This window comes from Sebastes fasciatus, chromosome 14 (genome assembly GCF_043250625.1).
Source record: "Sebastes fasciatus isolate fSebFas1 chromosome 14, fSebFas1.pri, whole genome shotgun sequence".
Taxonomy (NCBI): Eukaryota; Metazoa; Chordata; class Actinopteri; order Perciformes; family Sebastidae; genus Sebastes; species Sebastes fasciatus.
In genome coordinates this window covers 28,065,139-28,088,338 of record NC_133808.1, presented here as the reverse complement: position 1 = coordinate 28,088,338, position 23,200 = coordinate 28,065,139, and the positions used below count along the sequence as shown (strand labels likewise).

Genomic DNA, 23,200 nt, shown 5'->3' with positions numbered 1-23,200 from the left:
TATTAGAAGCGTTCAATCACTTGAATGAGTCAAATAGTGACTGATGATATGATATGAAGTGATATATGATGGAATAGAAACCAATGCTTGTCACGTCTTACTGTTAGAGAGGCCCACCCAACCTTTTCATACAAGATGTAATGATGAGTAGAATAACTGTCACTGGTAATAAATCTCAGGGCGGAGTGATGAACTGAATCTAAGGGTTTAAGAGTGGAGGAAGAGGTGTGTCTATAGATAACGTCACCTTAATCCAATTTCTGTACAAATATCCAGTGTTTTTATCGTAGCTTGCTGACAGGTGTGTCAATGTGAATTTTGCAATTTCACTTTGAATTTTTTTCATGATGTGCAAATATACGCCCAAACATACTGATTTTATGAATGACTGAGAGACTAAAATGTTTGGGTTTCCTCTGATAACTATCCAGGACCGTGATATGTACTATGAGGGTCACACAGCTAAATCCCTGTAGGTGCATGCAAATACAATAGATAGATAGATAGATAGATAGATACTTTATTGTCATTGTCATTGAAAACAACAATGGGGGGCATAATGCAAAAAGGTATAATTAGATTTTGCTAACCATAGCGCTCTGCGATGGACTGGCGACCTGTCCAGGGTGTACCCTGCCTTCGCCCAATGTCGGCTGGGATCGGCTCCAGCCCCCCCGCGACCCCTAACGGGATAAGCGGTTGCAGATGGATGGATGGATGGATAACCATAGCGCTGTTTTCTATGTTGTAAAAGAAAGGCACCAGAGGGAAGGAAATCATCTCAGTATCTCATAAGGCAGGGGGATAAACATTGTCAGGCAGGTGTAAAGTAACAAATGTATGACTGATTTTGATGGAGTACACACATACAGTGCACTACAGAGCCATTTCCAAGCTCTCTATTTTAGCTAAGGTCCTTGAAAGGCTGCTGAATGAACAAATTAAGGAATGCATGTGCTTGAACAACAAATGTATCTCCTCACCAGTCTGATTTTGGGAAACAGCACAGTACAGCTTAACTTGTACGACAGCTGGATTCTGGAGAATTGCGGGATCACATATCACACGAAAGTCCATCTTGTCAGGCTGCAAATAATGAGTTTGTGTCCGGCAAGCCAGAGAACGGACCAATCAGTGTCCTGTGAGGAGCTACTGGCAGTTACGGCCGTGGCTTAGGTGTGTGTGACGCGACACGGAGAGGCGACTGTTCGTTCTAAACAACAACGGCAGCTCCTGAAGAGGTTAGCGTAGATGCTGCAGTAGCATCAGTTATATCAGAACTGGAGAGTATTTCTTCATTGAAAGAAGAGCAAACAACGGCACTGAAGGCTTTTCTTGATGGAAAAGATGTTTCTACTCTTCTCCCGACTGGATTCGTCAAGAGTTTGATTGACAGATGGTTCATCCAATCACCTGCCAAGTATTTTTTTGAATTGACGGCTTCTCAGATGGTACTGTGTAACAAATCATCTGACAGGGTCAGGTTACAGTACACTAACTGCTGCCAAGAAAGTAGTAAATGATATTGTGGAAGCTGCGGATGCCAAGAACTATTGGCTACTGCCCTTTTTATTGATTTGTCCAAGGCATTTGATACCGTTGACCATGGCATCATATGCCAGAGATTGTCAGATAAGTTGTTGGTTGGTTCTCAAATAACTTCTCCAACTGTAAGCAGTGTGTGCAGTTCAGTGGCCTCTCCTCTACATTTCTTAATGTCACCAAAGGTGTGACACAAGGCACAAGACCCACCCTTTTCACTATTTATGTAAACGATGTGGCTCAAAATATGAATGTATCTGTACATCTTTATGCCGATGACACCATTGTATATTGTTATGCAAGCACTGTTGCCCTGGCATTTGAACATCTGCAGTCTACATTTGACACTATTCAGTCACACCTGATCCACCTCAGACCAAGGCCATGTTCTTTTCTACCAAAAAGAAGGAGCCAGCTGTTCTTCCTTGAATCTTGTCTTCACAAGGCCCCCAATTGAGATTGTGACCACCTACAAATATTTAGGCATCACAATTGATGAGTCTGTCTTTCAAATTTCATATTGATCATCTTTATGAAATTGGAAATACTAAATTGGGTTTTCTTTTTTCTCGTTTAATGCCTGGTAATGGATTGTTGCTGCCGCTTTTTGGCCTATTCTAGACTATGTGAACTCTCTAAGAAAGATGGAAACAATGCACGTTCCAAAACTGTTTTATTTTACCAAAAAACTACTGCATAAATCTAGTGAAGGAAACACATGAACACATGGCAGACACTGATCAGAAACCTGCACGGGCTGTTTATGTGTATGATGCAATATCCCAGTTTCTACCACAGTAATTCAGCTAGCATTTTGGGGTTTCTCAAAACCGATTAAGGGCTTATCATGTTTTCTACTCCTAGATGTTAAATACACAAGATAAAATGTAAATAAGACGGATTTTGAGTTGTCTGAAAGCAACGCTGGTGGAGCAAGTGATAAAATCAGTTTTCCCGCTACACTAAACACACCTCACACTTATCTCGGACATGAAAATTGATCTTCACATTTTACTCTGAGTGAGATGTTAGTGTTCTTTAGTCATATTTCATATATACAAGAGAGGTATAACTACCAAGATACATCAGCTGAGCAAGTATATCTGCCTCTAAAGCAAAATCATCTCACTCTATTCTGTTATTTCCCTCGGCGATACAAGAGAAATGTTTTCATCACTTGCTGTATGTACGTACGTCATATATATTATTAACTGTGAGGCTTTGTATCTGCCGATGCCAGGATTTAAGCATCAAAGGTCTGGAAACGTACATTTGGCTGAAAACGTCAAATCTGTTTCGATCCGCATGTCCAACTGTACATGAGTCATTATTTATCATGACTTGCCTCAAGTCCTACCTGACCGCCAGCTACTACTTAATTTACTGTGATCTGGATGATGACAGTGTCCTTGCTACGCACACACGTGCACAAATCTGCACGTGTTCTCAAATGTCCACTTGACAGCTGGTGTTTTTTTTTTTGTTTTTTTTTAAAAAAGGTCAGTAGGCTTTTTGTGTTTTTTTTTCTTCATCTTTCGGAACAAAAACAGAGACACATGTTGTGAGTCACCACAGTATGTGATGATGATTTGTCAGAGAGGACGGTGTCCTGTGTTGGCGGCGATGTGGTCCCACAAGCTTTTATGACCAACTCAGAGCCGCCTACTGCCAGGGCAGCGGACAGAAATATAAGAGAGAGCTTCTCTCCAACAGGCTGGTCACACTGACTATAGTGTTGGTGCAGAATGGGTGGAACAATCTCTTCAAGCACATGTTTCGGTGTTTGTCATTCCAGGTTAGGTCTGCAGTGGTGGAATACATACTCATATCTCTTACTTAAACAAGTGACAATGTTTCTTAAAGGGACAGTGTGTAGGATTTGGCGGCATCTAACGATGTGGTTGCAGATTGCAACCAACTGAGTACTCCTCCCCTCACTCTTCTTTTTCCAAGACTGCGGTAATGTGAGCCGCTGAATGCAAAATCGTGGTAACGCCGTTCCCGTCGCTCAGAGGCCATCTTACCATATTAACAATAATACTTTAGGAGCAACGAAAGTCAGACGGTGGCTGGCGGTACCACCGTTTTGCACTTTGCGGCTCACGTTACCGCAGTGTGGTACTGTAGAAACAAAGCTCGTTAAAATACCGCCGCTTTGTCACGGCCATCGGCGTGTGATACCAACGCACAATGAAACGCACAAGCTTTCAATTAACTACAATCCGTGGCAACAGTAAACGCTCAGAGAAAGTGCGCCGGGAGTGTGGTGACGTAATTTAAAGTGCAAAAGCGGGCAGATGGGTGGCAGGGCAGGTGGATGGGCGTTTCACTTTCTCTTCACAATCAGCCTTTCTGTTCTGTTCCCGTCCTCACAATGTTCAGTTTCATTTTCACTTTACAAACATAGTAATTTTAAGCCTAGCCAGGATCTTTTTTCCTAAACCTAACTAAGTGATTTTGTTGCCTATTCCTAAGCAAGTGTTTTATTTTTGAAATTCACAATATTAAGTTCATGTTTACTGCGACCGGAAAGTGAAACCAAGGGGTCTGTCAAAGCCTCAGTATGTGATGAGATGGGATGAGAACATGTTGAGCAACATGGCGGACTCCGTGAAGAGGACCCACTCCCTATGTAGATATGAAGGGCTCATCCTGAGCTAACGAAAACACACCGATTAGTTTCAGGTGATTATACACTGATGAAAACATAGTTATGAATATTATATTCCATTTGTGCTAATAGATCCCCCCCAATCCTACACACTTGCCCTTTAAATCAGCAAAATAACCAGTAACTAAAGTCAGATAAATGCAGTGGAGTAAAAATATAGTGGGGTGGAAGTTAAGTGCTGTAGCATAACATTTAAATATGCCAGAAAGTCCTATCTATCCATCTATCTAAAGCAACATTACTGATTTCATAACTCAAAAAAAAAAAAATGACCCAAAAGACAAATCTCAAAGTTTTTACTTCTTTGGGAACAAATGTTCTAACAAATGGCTCTACAGCTGACGCCACGCTGCGGGTCTGCTTGTCAGAACTGTGCAGCAGAGTGACAGTTCAGATACATTATTGTTCAGCCAAACCAATTAAAAACCTTTTACATAATATTTCATGTAACGCAATATTGCTGTTCTTTGACAGACCCTCATTACTGTAATCGCAGGTCTGAAGTTTAGGGAGAATTCAATGCAAAGTTAAGTCCTCATGACTTGTTTCCAGGACTCATAAGGAGGCGTTTGATCGGTACAGGTGAGCTGATGGTTACTGTGATTCATAAAGCAGTCTCAGAGTCTGTGCTATGCAAAGCACGTTGACATTACTCCCAGACAAAGCAGACAATGACACTGGGGCTTAAGATGGATTGTCAAGGTTGTCAGAAGAATGGAAGCTGTCATTACCCCCTAACTGAACGTCTTACTGTTCATATAACTTAAACTGTGTCATAGAAACCAATGCCTCACAGGTATAGAAAGCAAAAAAGGTGGAATGCTAAACCTGAGTTGTGATGAAATCTATCACTAACTTCCTGGAAAAGGTTTTAAGTTCTATTTTAGGGGTTTCCCACTGAAATCAACAATGCAGATTTTATGAATGAGAACAGAATAGGATTTCTAACCCCAATCCAAACCAACAGTCCACGAGCATTCACCTGACAGCGAAAGGACTCTGACCTGGTTTTGAAACACAGCCATAAACGAGGGAAATCCCTAATATGGAAATCAGACACCTCCACCATATAGCGTCAGGAACTAGGGCAAATATTCGTCCTGCAGTTTGCCCTGTGCGTGTGTGTGACTTAGTCATCATTACCCAACCGTTACAAGTCATTCCAAGTCTGTGACAGGGCAGAAGTGCGAGCTCCTGGCTGAAGTCCACGGCCAGCGCCGCCAGCCCTGCTACAGTAGCAGCGTAGTCCCTGGAGTCGGCCGCTTTCATCTGCCACCGGTGAAACTATATCAAAGGAACACAGGTGATAAAGCAGTGCACCGTAATGTTCCTCCCCTCCCAGTCTTCTTGTCTTCACTCTTATCAGTGTGGCCTACATCACACAACTCTCAGGTCATGTACTGTGTGGACAAGCCCACGCATGGTGCTTTAAAATAGTGCACTGTTGGGAAAATGTGTGTGTGAATAAGAGCAGAGCAGCATTTTAAAGGGACCTGGGTGGAATGTCCTTGAATATGATGTTTAGCAAAAAAAGCTCCACGATAAAGAATATATGGCTGTGAAACACCTGCTGCACCTTTACTCAATAAAAATGTAAAATAAAAGAATAAAAGAAAATTATATTCTTAGCTTCTAGTCATAAGAGCATAAGAAACTCCTTTTTCCTAGCCTCTATATCAATGGATAATATCACGTGAAAAGCACTTCTATTTGACGTAAGCACGAGCACATTTCATTTGCTGTACGGCTCTCTATCACTGATAAGGATCAAGACATCAAATGTTTTTCATGGGGTAACTTAGCAACCCGTGAGCCGGGAACAGTAGGAGATTTGAGGCTAGCTAAAAGTTTGACCGTCTAATTGCTGACATCAAAGCGGACTTTCACAAGCCATGTGACATCACCCTGCGGCACACTGGTCACACGCACGTGGTATTGACCTAAGCTACATAACCTCCAAGTACTTGAGGCCAAAATAACAGAGCAGCCTGTGCCGAGCTGAGCACGGTTAAGGCCAAAGTATGACGCAGCATTCTGGTGTGAAACTAAAGGAGGAAAATGTTTGATGAAACATAATAATGTATCCTTCACCTCCGCATATGATTATGTTAAAAAAACAGAATAAAATGCGTCTTTGATGAATAGAAAAGAAGTACAATACCTTACAGTTCAGAACGAACCGAAAAACTTTAACAATTTTAACTCCGGTTTGGGGCTACACGGTGGTGCAGTGGTTAGCACTGGCGCCTCACAGCTAGAGGGTTGCAGGTTCGAATCCGGCTTGGGACCCTTCTGTGTGGAGTTTGCATGTTCTCCCCGTGTTAGCGTGGGTTTTCTCCGGGTACTCCGGTTTCCTCCCACAGTCCAAAGACATGCAGGTTAGGTTAATTGTGGACTCTAAAAAAATTGCCCGTAGGTGTGAGTGTGAGCGTGAATGGTTGTCTGTCTCTATGTGTCAGCCCTGCGATGGACTGGCGACCTGTCCAGGGTGTACCCTGCCTTCGCCCAATGTCGGCTGGGATCGGCTCCAGCCCCCCCGCGACCCCTAACGGGATAAGCGGTTGCAGATGGATGGATGGAACTCCGGTTTGATCTGGAAGGTGATTTTTATGTCTGTAAACCCACTGCCTTTCAAGGCAGGACCTTGAAAACACGAGTGTCTTGAAAGGCCTTTTTCAGAGGCACAAGGTCTCTCTCTGCCGTGGTTTTGTGTTGTGGAGAAAAGCAGTGATGGGAGAGGGAATGCTTCAGATTTCTCCTCTAACAGAAAGTCACATATTTCTAAATGAAAGGCCTTTCGCAACAAGGCTGCAATCATGTTTCTCTGAAAAGGCTGTCTGCCCTTTGGCCTCAGATATCTCTTATAGGCAAGCAAGGGAAGGAAGGAGAGGGAACAAATGAGAAAAGGCGTATTGACAACCTTTTCCTCACTGCTTTATTCTACACCTCACCTTTTCTTCCTAATATGGAACCTCTATCTCTCTATTCTCTCTCTCCTTCCGAGGCCATGTCAACGTTTATCAGAGTATCCATCCTTTATCTATCCAGCCATCCATCCATCTCAGCTATTTGAGCAGGAATTAGCCGGTATTGCCAGAGCATTGTTTCCCACGCCGAACATCGAGGGGTTAACAGAGTAGCGTAGGAGTAGTTTCGATCCGTCAGGTAGGTCAGGTTTCTCTTAACATTACTGCATACCTGTGTGAAAACTCTGTGTGTGTGTGTGTGTGTGCGCGCATGTGTGTGCATGCATTTGCATGCATTTGCATGCTTGTATTGAGACACATAAAAAGGAGGTAAGGAATCCAATCGTTGTTGGTACGGCCGGCCCAGACGGCAAACACGACCAGGCAGCCAATCGCATTTCTGTATTTTCACCAGCAACACGTTCACAGATTCACCCCGTATAGGAAGCTGCATGTCCTTAGTGACCCTCATAGAAACAAATACACGGCAACAACATATACAATACTGACAGAATCATCGCTATCCTTCTGTAAAGAACAGACAGGACAAGAGAACATTTTAATATAGAACGTTTTGGAAATTAGTACTTTGACAAAAAAATAATGAAATAAAACTCGACTCAAGCTCCACTTAATAGCTTTTCCTGGTCTTTCAACTGCATCTCACTGTCTGCGTTAGCAAATAGAGACCAGATAGCTCTCGAAAAAGCCAGTAAGTGGACATTGAGATGTAATTATTTTATTTATTTGTCAAACACAGTACCTTATCTCAGTAATTTAACTCATGGTATATGATAATATACACTATTGCTGCATTTCCACTGCGTGGTACAACATGGTTACCTTGCACGGCAGATGGATTCTCGTGATGTCATTAGATCACACGAAAATCCATCTCATCAGGCTTCAAGTAATGCATTTGTGTCCGTCAAGGCATACCATGGACCAGTCAGCGTCCTGTGAGGAGCTGCTGCAGCTACGGGCATGGCTTAGGTGTGTGTGACGTGACACGGAGAGGTGAAAACAACAATGGCAGTTCCTGAAGAGGTTACCGTAGATGCTGTAATAGCATCAGTTAAATCAGAATTGGAGAGTATTTCTTCATTGAAAGAAGAGCAAAGAACGGCACTGAAGGCTTTTCTTGATGGAAAAGATGTTTTCGCTCTTCTCCTGACTGGCTTCGGCAAGAGTTTGATTGACAGATGATTCATCCAATCACCTGCCAAGTAGTTTTTGAAAGTGCATGCCCTTTTCCAAACAGTTTCCAATGACGGCTTCCCAGATGGTTCTGTGTAACAAACCATCTGGCGGGTCAGGTTAACGGCACGGCTCTACTCAACTCGACTTGCTCTTTTTTGGTTTCCCATTAGCAAAAGTTGTGGTTAGTACCCGGTACTTCTTTGGTACCACCTCAGTCGAGGTTTCAAGCGAGCTGAGCCAAGAAGGTGGAGTTAAAACACTGCAGACCACAGAATGGTCGGAGTGAATCGACACTTGCGCAACACGGGACATCCTGCACTAATAGCCAAACTACCGTCAATAGCGACCATAATTTAGTTATTCGCTCGACCCCGATTTGAAAAACTACGCCATCCACTACGTACACTAGGCTGCAGTTGACAAAGTGCAGGCACTGTTTGGTTGCCGATGAAAGGATTCAGCGTGTGTGGCGTTGAATAGGATGTCACGGCAGTTTCAGTCAGATCAGCTGATAATCCTTCCTACCCTGAGCTGGTACTATCTGAAGTGGAAAACGAAATAGAGAAAAGGACCTGGTACCAAAAGTGAGTTGAATCAAAACGAGTCGAGTCGAGCCTAACCATGCAGTGGAATTGAGGCATGTGTGGCCAAAAGTATGTGGACACGTCTGACCACATATTGCACAAACGAGGGTCCATAAAATCCGAGGAGTGGATGCTGTTAGCATATTAATACCCATGTGGGTGTAATATTTCGGTGCCCACATACATCTGGCTGCGTAGTGTACATTAACCGCAGCCACTTGTAGTTAATAACATCCCATTTAGGTCAGATTATTTAGCTGCTAAGTGGAGGAATAGCCAGCATGAACAGTATATAGGTGTGATGTAGGCAAGAGCGAGAAAAAGAGAGATACTTTGAGTGATTTTTTTTAATGTGAACACACACACACACACTGCAATGACGAGTGTTCATTCACGACGAGTCTTTCTTTTGTTTATGTTGCAGCTCTCGCAACAGACAGAACGTCGAAGCTCTGAAAGGCGCCGTGGCATTATAAAGCATCCTTGCTCTGTCGCTATGCTTTGTGCAAGGACAGTTTGAGAACCTCCAATCAGCCAGACACACTCAGTCTCTCTGTTGCGCTCTCTGTTTGTCTCCCACACTCACTTGCTCACATGCACACACACTTGCATACTGAGAATCATGCTACCTGGAAGGTGGCATCTTGCGCTTTTTCTTAATAGTCTGACTTTTCTGTACAGTAAATGACTAGCAAAGAGAACATTTCATCAGTTCAGGTAACTTTTTTTCCTGCAAGTAATGGATTTATTCTTGAAACATGTGACACTATATTGAAATAATCAATAATGCCTCATGTAGTGACTATGTAAGTGATAAGCTGTACATTATCCCGCTTATTACACAGCTACTTACTGAAGAAATTAATATTTTGACACAAAAACGGTCCGCCAGAATCCGACATCTGATCTGCGCCCATAGCAACGGTCTGTTATACAGAAATTACAGACCGCAGAACGCCGTGATTGACCAATCAGAATCATGTATTCAACACAGCCGTGTAATAATATCAATTAAAAAGCCGCTAAGAGGCTGAAGTAGGCTCTTGACTGTGTGACTCGTTCCAAAAAGTCCAAATGCGTTTTACTGTTTATTAAATTAAAGGAATTACAAACAATAAGGTTAACTGGAATAACTAAACCTGAAGTGACGGCCAACAGAAAATATCCAAACCTATCTCACCCTCTCTGTCTGACTCCCGCGGTCCAAGGGAACAGGTAAAAATAGGTGAAACAACACCCCTGTCCCAATTACCGGAAGTGATGTTAACCAAAAGAATGTGTGTAGCCTAAACAAATAACAATAACTAGAATGGCACTCGGAGAGCGCAGACCTCCGCCCCCCTCTCCATTCAGCTTGCGTCTTCACCTATGTGTATTTTTGTTTATGTTGAGATCAGCTGTACGCAGCGGAGCAGCGTAAAACACTTCATTCAAACTGGACAGAAACAAAGTAAAACTCACCTAAACCGTCGTCGTTACTCTTTCCAACAATCACCAAGTGTGCTTTGGTCGAACTCAGCTCTAATTTCACAGAGTTTAATGTGAAAAAACGCAGAATCTACAGTTGTCCCCCATCCCCCCACCCCCCACTCTCTCTCTGAAGGAAAGAGGCGGGGTCATGCGTCATCAAAGCGTCATCAGATACACTGCGCGTGTGTTATACCCAGAGGTGTTAATGTTCTGGCTGATCGGAATCCTTAAAAGAATTCCTGAATCCAGATCATGATCCAGATCGTCACCAAAATGTAATGGGTTGTTCATTGTGCTACACTTCACCCCTCCAAAAACTTTCATTCAAATCCATCGCAGACTTTTGGAGTAATCCTGCTAACAGACTAACCAACAAACAAACCAACAAACCAATGCCGGTGAAAACATAACCTCCTTCGGCCTTGGCGGAGGTAATAAACAACAGGCTAAATCCACTTCGGCTCCTACACCTCATGCTAATCACAGGTAGCACAACACGGCGTTAACGTCACTCCATTCCACAAATTCTTGAATGCTGACTTGTTTTGGAAGCAAATTAAATCAGGACACCTCACAGGTAAGTGTTACAACCCAATACTGGATTAAATGATTTATTAACATAGACATTTTTTTTTTTTGCAGTGTACAGTACATACACGTATAAGCACACACACACACCTTGTTTAATCCCTTTCATGGCGTGTGGCTGTGCAGGCGGATGCTGTTTAAACAGAGCGGGCCCTTGATGTGGGGGCCTCTAGGGGCCAGGGTTTGTGTGTGTGTCTTTCACCCTGGATGTGTATGTGTGCCTCTCCGAGTTTTCTGGCCATGGGAACAATGGTCCTTTAGAATGTGAGGTTACTGGTGCGCTGACCCCTGGCAAATAAGAGCCATGTTCTGGCATTCCTGGCCTGATTGGCACTTTGAGCCTGCAGAGAGCTCAAAGGAGACACAGGAAATGTGACCAGTGTAATTGGTTATATATTAGCGGAGCATTCTCCCCCGTTTAAATGATGGAACATTCTTCAGTGACACTTAGGTGGATGGGGCTGGGATTCCACCAGCTACGGGGAGAGAGGGGGGGGAAGGACAAACAAGGAGGTAAAGAGGGGGAGAAGACGGGAGGAAAGAAAGGCAAGATGAGGAGAAAAGATTTAAAGATTTGTTCCAACCTTATTCAGAGAAGTGCGGGCTTTCATGCAGGAAAGTGACCGTGGAGAAAGTATCGGGGTGGGGTCATCTCTCGTGCACCTTGTGTATTTACCCCTGTGGTGGTGAATGGGGCTGTCAGGTCATATGTTCAGCACTCTCCCTCTGAAGCGTGGCGAGAAGGGAGGGCTCTATGTGTGGATAGAGAGGAGGGGGGGAGAGGAGGCCAAATCAGTAGCTTGACCTTTGACTTGGGGTGCTTGGTCTCAGTTCATGAAGGCTTCATCCTCCACTCCCTTCTGTGTGATGTATTTGAGCACACTGAGTGCTATTGTGTTTTCAACCCATTCTGCAGACAACCCGTTTGTGCATAACAGGTATCTGTCAAAATAACAGCTCCTGTATTGGCCTGTGAAAGTGGCTTGCATAGATCTGTAGCCCGGTGTCAGAGGGATGAGTTATTATCCCCTGAGGCACAGCCAGGGGAAGCTTCAGAGAGGCAGTGGACCCACAGCACCACCCTGCATTCCTTCCTCACGCACAATGAGTATAAGGATGGAGGATAAGGATACTGATGAGTGCTAATGTATTCACGATCTTATCTAGGCCCTGCCCATTCTAAAAACTAAATACTTGTTGGGGTAGTTTAGATAACATTAGTCTGGCAGAGACCCCCAAAGCTCACTGAATGAGTGTGCACACACACCTTGGTATGTGGCCTTAGGGTAAATGCAAAACACACAGATCTTGTTGTAAACTAACTGGAGGTTGTCAGTTTCTGTCTGTCAGGGCATTAAATCCTATGGGAACCATGAGAATCTTGTCAAAATGTACCACCCACTCCCATCAACACAGAGACAGTCTCTGGGATTCGCCGAAGTTCACATAAAGACGATGACAGCAACAAAACAGTCGGAGACCATAGCGATGATTTAAACTCACTTTCACAGTTATTTTGACAGGAAAAAACAGCTTTGAAATATGGTTGAAACAGGCATTGCTGTAGTCTACTGTGAAATTAAATATTTAGTAAATTATTTAGTTTATTGTTAATTACAATTTGCTTGCATTCATTAATTTGTACAACAGAATTTTGTAAAATGATAACATGATATGCTCACCAAAATATGATTCTACTGAATCATCCACCCGTCCTGCATCCAATGCTTCGGCCAGATTTTATCACTAGTTGAAATTCACCCAAAAAAAAGAGCAGTAACACCACCAGCCTCCACCATCAACATCTTCACTATCAAGATCTGCAACAGCATCTCACATTCAAACTCACATCTTGATGCATTTCCTAACGTGCACCTCTATTTGCCTGCACAAACAGGCTTATTTGAACTGTTCCACCACATATTTCTAAACATTGTCCTCATTCACACCATGACTCTCACCCCAACTATTTTCTATATCTGTGCCCCAGTGTGCACACACACATGCACACACTTATCCTCATCCCCGTATGTGTGAATGTAAGGAGGGCGAGTTGATTCATATCCTGGGTTGTTAGCCATGAGAACCGAAGAGCATTCCTTCCTTTGCATTCCACGCTGAGGTGAACACCAGGGTTGAGAGGAAGAGACAGGCATGTCTGTGGATGTCAGTGACTCACTGTCAGACCACTCTGGATCATCTGTCTTTATTCAAAGAGGCCGCCACAGTTGGCACTGCTAGAAGCTTGGGCTGAATTTTCATAATTTTTCCTGCGTACCTCCCCCCCCAGCGATGGCTGTATTTCAAATGGCAAAATAAAAATGTCGGGTGGTGAGATTTGTTGAGCGTATTGATCTGGCTGCCCTCAGGCTTTAGGAAAAGCTTGTTGGTAAGTGAGTTAAAGCTTTAGGCTTGTGTGATCAATCAGGTTGATGTGATGGGCCAAGACAAGATGTCTCCTGAGTGACCGACCCGAGGATTACACACATGCACACACGGACGTGGCACTCGCAAAAAAAAAAAAAAACGGCGCATAAAAAACACACTCGCAAACAGAGACACAGGGATTACACAGGCATTTAACAAGCTCTTTGTGCAGGTCAAAGTTGACTGCAGGCCCCTCAGGAAAAAGGAGGGGCGCAGGGCGGCTGGAGAGGCAACAAAGGGGAGAGCTGGGGAATGCAGGGGTACGGGGGGAACACAGACACCGACTGAAACGAATAAATCTTAAACAGACATGATAGATGAATTTTACCCTTCCTTTTTTGGTTACTTCACTGCCACTCATACCTTCCCCTAATCTTTAAAATACCCAACTGGAGTGAAGGACCTGGCGTGTATCTATATGATTTCATTTTTAAAGATGTTATCTAAACCACATCCTAGATGGATCAGGAAAAAATGCAGTTGTGTAATCTATCACGTTTCCTCCTGTCAAAGCAGCTTTCAAGAGGTATAGATAAGACAAAGACGAGATCCATTTAATGCTGCTGATCTGTGTAATAGATTGTCAAAGAGCAGCAGTCCCCCCCAGTCCAGGGGTTGGGACCACCCAGGAACCCTAACCCCACGAGGACTAGAGGTTATTTCAGGATGATGCAAGAAAGATTTATATCTACTGCTTATATTTACTTTTAAAATCGATTATCACGTTTTGATTCTTGTAAAGTATTGAAATTATCACAGCTTTCTTCCTCTGATCAAATGAAATCTACTGAAACGGAAATCATTCTGTAATTTTACCACCAGAAACGGTGATATTTTTCAAGTGACATCCATTTTCTTCCTGCTGATTTATTAGTACCTGCCAAAGGCTTTCCACTTTTAGAAGACTGAAGTGCTCTCTCAAGGGCACGGACCATTATGAACCATAGTCCGCTGATTTGCTGAAGAACTGAATAACAGATATTTGAGGCATGACAAATTGATTTTCTTACCCTGTACGAAATCTCATGGATTTGTACCTTCTGGAGCAGATATAACTATATACTAAAAACCTGCTTCTTGTTTCGTTAAAGTAGACATGCACCAACATGCAATTTGTGTTTTGCTGGCCCCAGTCACAACCACGAAGCAAACTCAGTCACAATAAGCCCCATCAATTAAGCAAAATTACCATTTAATACAGTAAAATGCAGCTGAAAGAATATCTAGAATCTAGAAATTGATTAATTATTATCTTCCAAAGACACACTTTGTATGATAATCACCCAGGTTTGGATAAAAGGAGGTCTTCCTGCCATGCAGCTACTTAACGGGTCACTCCAGGTCAAGTAGAAATTACTGGACTAATGGCTCCCTCTTGTGTCTGCATGTTTATCATATTACAAGAGTCTCATTCTTAGTATCACCAAGAGGCGGCAGGCTACTCACAGGACATAACAAATGTATGAGAGGACGGAGGAGGCCAGGGGTAAACTGAAACTTTAGGCAGAGTGGGCAGTAATGGAGTCAAAGCCCAGCAGGAGCTACAGTGTGTTTGCTAATTGTGGCCCATAGATGGCGGTGTTGCATACTTTACTTACAGTAACATCTCTACATTGAAACACACATATAAATAGATACAAGTATGTGCAAAAAAACCTGTTGTATTACCAGATTTCAGGAGCATTTGCGCTATGAAGAGACTCATATTGAGTTCAAACAGGTACACTGTGTGTGTAGACAATTTACCTGCAGGGATCAACAGTGTATATTATTAATTATGCATGCATATTGCGCTTGTGTGTGTATTATGTGCAGCGTGGGTGCTTTAACTTGTGTGTTTAGGTTATGTGTGTGTATTGTGTGAGTGCATCTACACAACACAAGTTAGTTTCTCTTTTTCTCAGCGGCTCTTCTCGGTTTTATTCCGAACACACTCTGACCTCTGCGTCTCGGTGGAGCATTCCTGTGGTGATTGTGTCTGTGAAACGAAAACAATCTTCAGAAACCTGGTTGCTCCCTGTCTTTGGTGGTGCTGAAACTCTGACATTTCAGCAGAAGTTCAGGTGTGTGTGTGTGTGTGTGTGGGGATGGGTGGGTGTTATGCTTGCTCAACTATTTCCAGAGAACAAACAGCTGAGCAGATATTCTGGTAGGCAAATGTGAAAGGATTCCATTATTCAGAGACTCGTGTCTCATTGTGCAATATGGAAATAATGGTTAAAGGGGTGCTTCAACATTTGGTGAAATTTGATTATTTGCTTTCTTACCATGAGCTTGGTGAGAAAAACAATATCAGTTCAATCATAAAGTTAAAATTGTGGAGAGTCTTGGTGAGGTTAGTACAGGAGTTTTCCCCAGATGGAGTCTAGACACTGGTGGTGGTGGTGAAGAGGTAAAGAGAGTTAAAGACCTGATCTTTATGATGGGATGTGGAGCGGGACTTCTGATGAGCTCAGTGGAAGGAACCTTGGGCACTGATGTGATGAAGACTGGAGGTGAATGCGGTCGAGTAGGGTCGCATCTGTTCGTACTAAAATGACAACTGACTGCAGAGAGGAGAACTCTCTTTTATTTAAAGTTTGACGGCACCAATATGATTTGCTCAGGGAGATCGTGGCAAAATCTGGTTTGTTTAATTTAGAGTGAAAACCCATAGTCAACTGATGGAGGATAAGCCGTAGAGTGTGGGCGTAAAAAGAGATTCTCCCTGATCGAACTTTCGCTAAGCTTCATTTTCACTTCTGTGCGTTCAATGCACAGGTAGCTCTGACATGTTTAGCTTGGCACAAACACTAATGGCCCCTTCCACTTCTTACCCCCGTACTTCCGACGTCCTTGCTTGGACCACACCCATCTTCTATCTCAGCCTTCAATTTGATCTCAACTATATATGTGTACATTTTCGGGACTGCATCATGCACGGTTGCGACGCTATCGCGGTCACAAAATCTGTCCACAGTCAAACACCTGGCAAAGTACTCAAAACGTTTTATGTGGTACTTCCTGCTACAGTAGGTACCTCCAGGATCACATATTGCCACGATAACACACACACACACGCACACACACACACACACACACACACACACACACACACACACACACACACACACACACACTCACAAAGTGAAAACAATACCAGCCACAAACTGTGGCGGCCGGTAATGACATCTTCCATCAACACCAAAACTCTCTTATTTACGCATTATATCATCAGTCAGCAAGCTACTGACCAATCCTACCAGGATCCAGCTGGATGTTGTTCAGAGTTATAAACGTTTCATGAGGTTTTGCAGCGCTAAAACAACACTACACTGCTTTTTCCTTTGCTCATGACAGACTAAAATCATTATGCATACGGCCACAAGAGGTTTGAACAAGCAACGAATAACCACATTTTTCTGTTGAGGACAGTTTCAGCTGAAAGTCTTAGTGCTGAGCTTGACGCTAAACATCTACCAGAGCTATCTCTGTGCTGAACACAAAAATTAAATTGATATTCTTCTTCTTATCTAGCTCTCAGCAAGACAGGCAAAATCCAAATCTCCCAAAATGTTCCCAGAATATTCCTGTAAGACGTGCCCTGTTAACTGCACAGCCTGTCTTGTACGAGTCCCAGAAGTAATCTGTAGTGCTGCCAACGTTACTGACAAGTTCCCATAAACAGAAATATCTAAGCCTTTTTAAAGTTAAAAGCAAACCCCATTTGCTTTCTTTATTTGTTTATGCTTTTGGAGGAACTTCATTGGAGTTTATAGTAAGTACATTGGGCGATACCATATTTGCTCTTTAAATCTGGAGCCTGCTGGAAAGAGAAATCAGGGTTCATCCCCGTGAGAATAAACAAGCGTATTATTGACAGCACTGACAGCCGAATGTTCCTGATTCAAGACTCCTGAATGTGCAGCCAAGTCAGTCAGATTTTAACGTGTGAAATGGTCATGCACAATATATCACAAATTCAAGATTTCAATCACATTGATGATCTCAGAGACTTTACCGTAGACAGTGCCATGGAAGTGTTAGAGGGGATTATGGTTTTATTTTCTCATCAAAATAGATAGCATCTTGTAAAATTTTTATTTGGAGTGGACTGTCATGGGTATTATCAATAAAGTCTGATTGCTTTAACAGGATTTTCTTTCCTCCCAGGTTAGTAGAGAGGAAATTATTTGGGCGGTCGTAGTTTCAACATCGGGTCGGTGACTCCTGATGCATGACGCGCTGCGGGGCTCCAGGAAAACAAATGGTACAGCTGTCATGAGTGTGCAGTAGCACTTCATAGCTCAAGGATGCTGTAATAGTTAACTTAACTCCCCCTCTGTCTGTCTGAGAGTCCTTTATGTAAGGTGACGTCAGTGGAAACACTAGTGGCTGTTGACTGATTCAGCTCTGTCTCAGCTGGGGGTCGTCTCATGGGACCCAGACTGGGACATTTCTCAGGTTCCAGGATGTCTGGAGGCAGGAAACCTGTTACTCATATTAGCCGTAGACGTCACTGGTGTCGGAAAACCTCCACAGAAAAGACTATTAATGTTTGGTCAGTCAAACGTTTTAAGGCCCAGACACCCCAACCTGACATCAAAGAACTAGTGGCGACTAAAGCAACCTGTTGCGTCGACTCGCGTCGCCTTTGTCTTGGCGGACAAGTTGCATTTGAACACACCGCGAAGACTACAGAGGACTGCCGACTGAGATGAAATAACTCTCCATACCAGCAGGTCGTGGTAGTCCATATTCGTCATTCAAAAAGAGAAACTGGAAGACCGAAGAAGGCGGATATACAAGCCGTTGGGTTACGATACGTACATGAAACAAAGCGGCGTTTGCCGCCCATTTTCACACCACTCTCACTCAACACTTAGCTTTAATCCAGATGACCATATCGATGTGAAAATATCCATGCATTAAAAATTACGTTGCCGTTACTCGTTGGCTTGCTTTCCTCACTTCTGTTTCTCTTCTCGTGCATCGTTTTTTGCATCTCACCAACAGGCGCCACCACTGATTCAACACGTTGAATCGGCCGAAAAACTCAGACACAGGCAGACTAGAGCCAACGATGCGTCAAACTGTATGGCAACACAAAACTTCTTGACTTCTTCATTAATACACTGGAGCAATGGAGCAAGTCTCTAGGGTAAAGAGATACTCACTACCTCCCTAACGTGTGATTGTCTGCACAGGGTTCACATGTTTCGGGTCGGAGGTTCTCCTTATGATACAAACAGAACACTCAAATTCCTCTTCCTCCTCCAAAGGAGGGCTTTTTTGGAAAAGTACCGAGAGCTTTTTGGACTCAGGCCTGTTTCCGCTCACAATGGGGAGAAATAGCCTTGTACTATATTTAGCTGTGAGTTTGTTTTGAACACATACAGTACATGCGTGAATACGGTGAGTACCTTGTCCAGGTTTGTTTTTGTGGGCTTTACGCATATAGTCCAGGTTCTGTTGCTTCTGGACAGATATATTTAGCTCTTGGTCTCTTGAAACCTGGGTGTTGCAAAACCTGTGCTCAAAAAAAAAGAAAAGCAAATGCTACAAGCTGCTTCATACTTAAATAACCAGAGCATAACAAGAGTCTGTGAGGCTTTACTTAGGCACAGGCGGCTTTGAGCTAAATGCTAACATCAGCATGCTTACACACTCACAATGTTTACCACCTTCACCATCTCAGTTTAGCCTGTTAATATGCGAACATTTGCTAATTATCACTATAAACATATAGTACTGTACATCTGGAGGCTGATGGAAATATTATTTTTGCAGATATAGTCATAAACCAAAGCATTAAACAATTTAACACATTTTGACGTGATGATGTCGTTACATTACATCCATTAGGGATGCAAGATATGGATCTTTTTCTTTGGATACCAAATACCGATAATTACCTGCTTCTCATGGCCTATACTTTAATAACCTTTAGTTTATTATGCACACCTGAGGATAAGATGCTAAAATATAGTGAGAAAGATGGATTATTTAATATTCCATAGCTCTGACCAAACCAAATATAACTGACATCACTATTGAACAGTTCTGACTCTTCAAATGCTCATTTAGTTTTTCTAGTTAAGTACTTAAAAAACTTGTAACGCAAATTGCAATCGTGTTGTCTTCCTCTGAAACTGTGAAAAACATCCACACCGGAGACCACATGTTTGGCTCTCTAGTCAGCGAGCTGCGCTTGTTGTTGTTCTTCTTCTCTGTGTTTATTTGCGGATTGCAAACCAACTTTATAGGTGCATACACTCTTTCGGAGTGTGTAGATGCTCAGTGAAAGCAATTTGGCTTTATATTATTATTGTTAGTTATTGGAATAATACATAATAGTATAAAATTCCCATCATTGGCTGTTAATTTATTGGGCCTGATATTAGGGCTGTCAATCGATTAAAATATTTAATCTCGATTAATCACGATTGTCCATAGTTAATCGCACATTTTTATCTGTTCAAAATACATCTTAAAGGGAGATTTATCAAGTATTTAATACTTTTATCAACATGGTAGTGGGCAAATATGTTTGCTTTATGCAAATGTTTGTATATATTTATTATTGGAAATCAATTAACAACACAAAACAATGACAAATATTGTCCAGAAACCCTCGCAGGTACCCTCATAAAGTAGGCATGTCAGAGAGGAGACTCGTGGGTACCCATAGAATCCATTTTCATTCACATATCTTGAGGTCAGAGGTCAAGGGACCCCTTTGAAATTGGCCATGCCAGTTTTTTCTCACCAAAAATTAGTGGCATTAACACATCTTTTTGGATGGATCTGTACTAAACTGCATGGCAATCCATCCAATATTTCAGCCTGGATCAAAGTAGTGAACCAAGTGACTGACGATCGTGCCCATAGCCACATTGCCAGCATGGTTAAAAAGTTCCTCTATTCATTCAGTCCAAACGTTAGCAATTACTGTTGCAATTCTGAAACTTGATCAAAAGAAAGTAGATGAGGAAGGACATTATCAGTTATTATATGCTTTCAGAACTATTTTGAGACTGTATCTGTATGACTCAGTCGGAGCTTTTCTCCGCCTCTCTTCAATCTGTCCACAACACACAGTCCCATTATTAAACAGCCCTCATTACTCTCGTTTGCCAAACCAGCTGTGTGGCTGGTGTACTACCCCTCCACCAAGATTTGAGTCAGACACAGATGTCCCTGAAAAGAGACCCAGAGCTGAGTGGGAAAACTGCTGTTTTCACCACACTACAGTTCTTGGACCTGATTTAAAAGCAATGATTTTTGACCCTGATTGATTTTTATTGTGAGCAGATTTTCTGAATATTTCCTCCCATGAAAAACTTTGTTTTTGCAAGACACTGTTTAGGTTCATTTGTCTGAATGTATACAGACTTCAACACTCTTCCTAAAACTGTCCATTTTACCAAGACTTTACACCTGATTTGGATGTTTTTATTGCATGTTCGGTGCTGCTGTAATTCTCTTCATCCATCCCCATGATTAAGGATGGATCCCAAAAACTCTCAAAGTCTGACTTATTAAAGCTCTTGAATGCAACTTATATTGCAGATTATGTGTTTTCTGCCACCATCCTCCTCTGAGTGTTTCAACGTTGAGCTCTTTCTCATCTCAACAGACCATCAGCTCCTGTCGGTATTCTTCCAGAGAAGGATGCCTGGGAGAGTGGGATGAAAGGCCAGGAAATGACTGTGAATGGGAATAACCCTCCCACTGGTGCCACTCCATGAAATCCACCCTCAAGAGTCTAGTCATTCAAGCCTGAGCTGCTATAGTGTGGAAGGAGGAGGAGGACTTTGAGGGGATCCACTGCAGATCACTTAGCATGGTGCTTTAGCAACCTCAAGTGATTGACAGCTACTTAGATTGACATTTGACCTTCTTTTTCTAGCTCACAGTGAGGTCTGAAAATAAGCATGGGACCAAATAGTTTCCCCCCTGTGCATTTTGTCTATATAATTGGCTGTGAGGGCCACCCATGCTGACTACTTATTTACTTTAATATACCTAAATTAAACTAATATTAGAGTAATACAGTATAAACCTCACATTAAACATACTCAACATCATATTTGAGTATTCTCATGGATTCACACGTTCCATAAAAGGTTGTTTCTCGCTTGACTTTGATCTCGAATGATGACTTAGTGTTATTTTTTCACACAGTCATCTGTGTAATTGTGTGAGAAAGTCGGACAGTCTGCGCTGCGGAGACTTTGTCATCATTGGAGCTGTCACTGTAGCAGTAACACCGCTGTTGTCTCTGTGAAATGTCAACATTAGTACAACACAGACTGTCTGCCTCTCTGCCCCACAATGGGGCTGTTGTATCAGTGTCAAAGACCACGACAAAGTCTTTAAAGTCGGGACACTTGGGAAAGCTTAGCTTGGCTCTGTTTTTAAATATTTAAAGCTCTATTCCAAACTTTGTGTGCGCCATCAAAGGTTCTTCCCACCGATAACCAGTCTCCATTTGTATTTACAATGGCATAATTACACCCATCCAACATGAAAGATCATTCTCAAGCCCTCAGTCTGGAAATGTGCAACAACTGATAATGATTATTCTGTTATACACACCCTTTTCTTCATCCGTCCCTTCTCTTATTATTCTCTCTTACAGACATATCTTGCATAAGGATCTGATACTGCACTCCTTTGAAAGCTGGTAAATGGATCCTCACAGCAGCTGCATCTTGTGTAAAAGATCAATGGGCAACCTAAAAATGTTAAACCACATGTTTCAGATTAGGATTATGTTCTCCATATGCCCACTTACATACATTAAAGTAGAATTCAACCCTGTACAGTATTACTGCTTTGGGTGTTTACATTTCTTTAGACTGAGCAAGTGATGCTCTCTTCCAAAGTTAGTCTTTTTTAGAACCAGATTCCCTTTTTGTGGCGCTATCCTTCCACCACAGCACTGAAGCACTGAAGCACTGAAGCACTGCTCATGGTAAACACAACGAGGGCATTTTGTCCAAAAAAAGTAAAACCAACTTTGGAACAGCCCATTTGATTCGTCTAACTCCCACTGCCATGCAGTTTCGTAATAATTTCTTATTTACACTAACAGTGTTGTGTCCCTTGTCTACAAAGATTCATTCAATTGTTCACCAACTTACTCTGTACAAAATATTGTTTTCTACTTTCTACTTTTGTATGCATTTTTCATTAACGCTCTTTAAACAATCTTTAAATTTTAACAAAAGAGCAGGCCCACCACTGAAATTCAAGCCAGAGGAGTAGAGCCTGCTATCAATCCCAAAATTGATTGGCAGGTAAAACAATTAAATCTAAGAAATTAGTGATATCTAATGTAGAAAAGGGTTTGTTTGTTTGCATCACTCATTTCTGTAGACACAGAGTGTCAAATAGTAATTATTAATCATGGTCAGTACAGTACATCAAACTTGGGTGTGGGCACAGATGCACACCTCAGACCACACCTGAACGCACACATCATCAGTGACACAAAGTGTCAGAGACTTCCAAATCGCATACTTTCTTTTTGCTTTTAGTACATACTGCAGCTTCCTTTACAAAGTACGTACTGTTGCATGCAGTAGGCATACAATTGGGACTACTTTGTCATAACTATGCACCTTTAACTTTGACCCTCTTGCTAATATATATCCGCTACACAGAAGATTGTGGGTCAGAATAGACAGAAAAGAATGCTGCAAAATATAAAAGTATTTTTGGCAACCTGCATTTGACCTACTGTGTATTAGGACATACTAAATCTT

At 42.4% G+C, this 23,200-nt stretch overlaps 1 long non-coding RNA gene across 5 annotated transcripts in view; it reads left to right on the top strand.

The window, feature by feature from the left end:
* Positions 1–23,200, top strand: part of LOC141781829 (uncharacterized) — a 132,126-nt gene that overhangs the window by 102,995 nt on the left and 5,931 nt on the right. The window contains exon 1 of one of the 5 annotated variants that reach the window (XR_012596958.1): positions 18,824–18,842. The exons of the other annotated variants lie outside the window; for them this stretch is intronic. This is a non-coding gene — a long non-coding RNA (uncharacterized LOC141781829). Of the gene's footprint in view, positions 1–18,823; positions 18,843–23,200 lie in introns of those variants that run through there. 5 annotated transcript variants of the gene reach the window in all.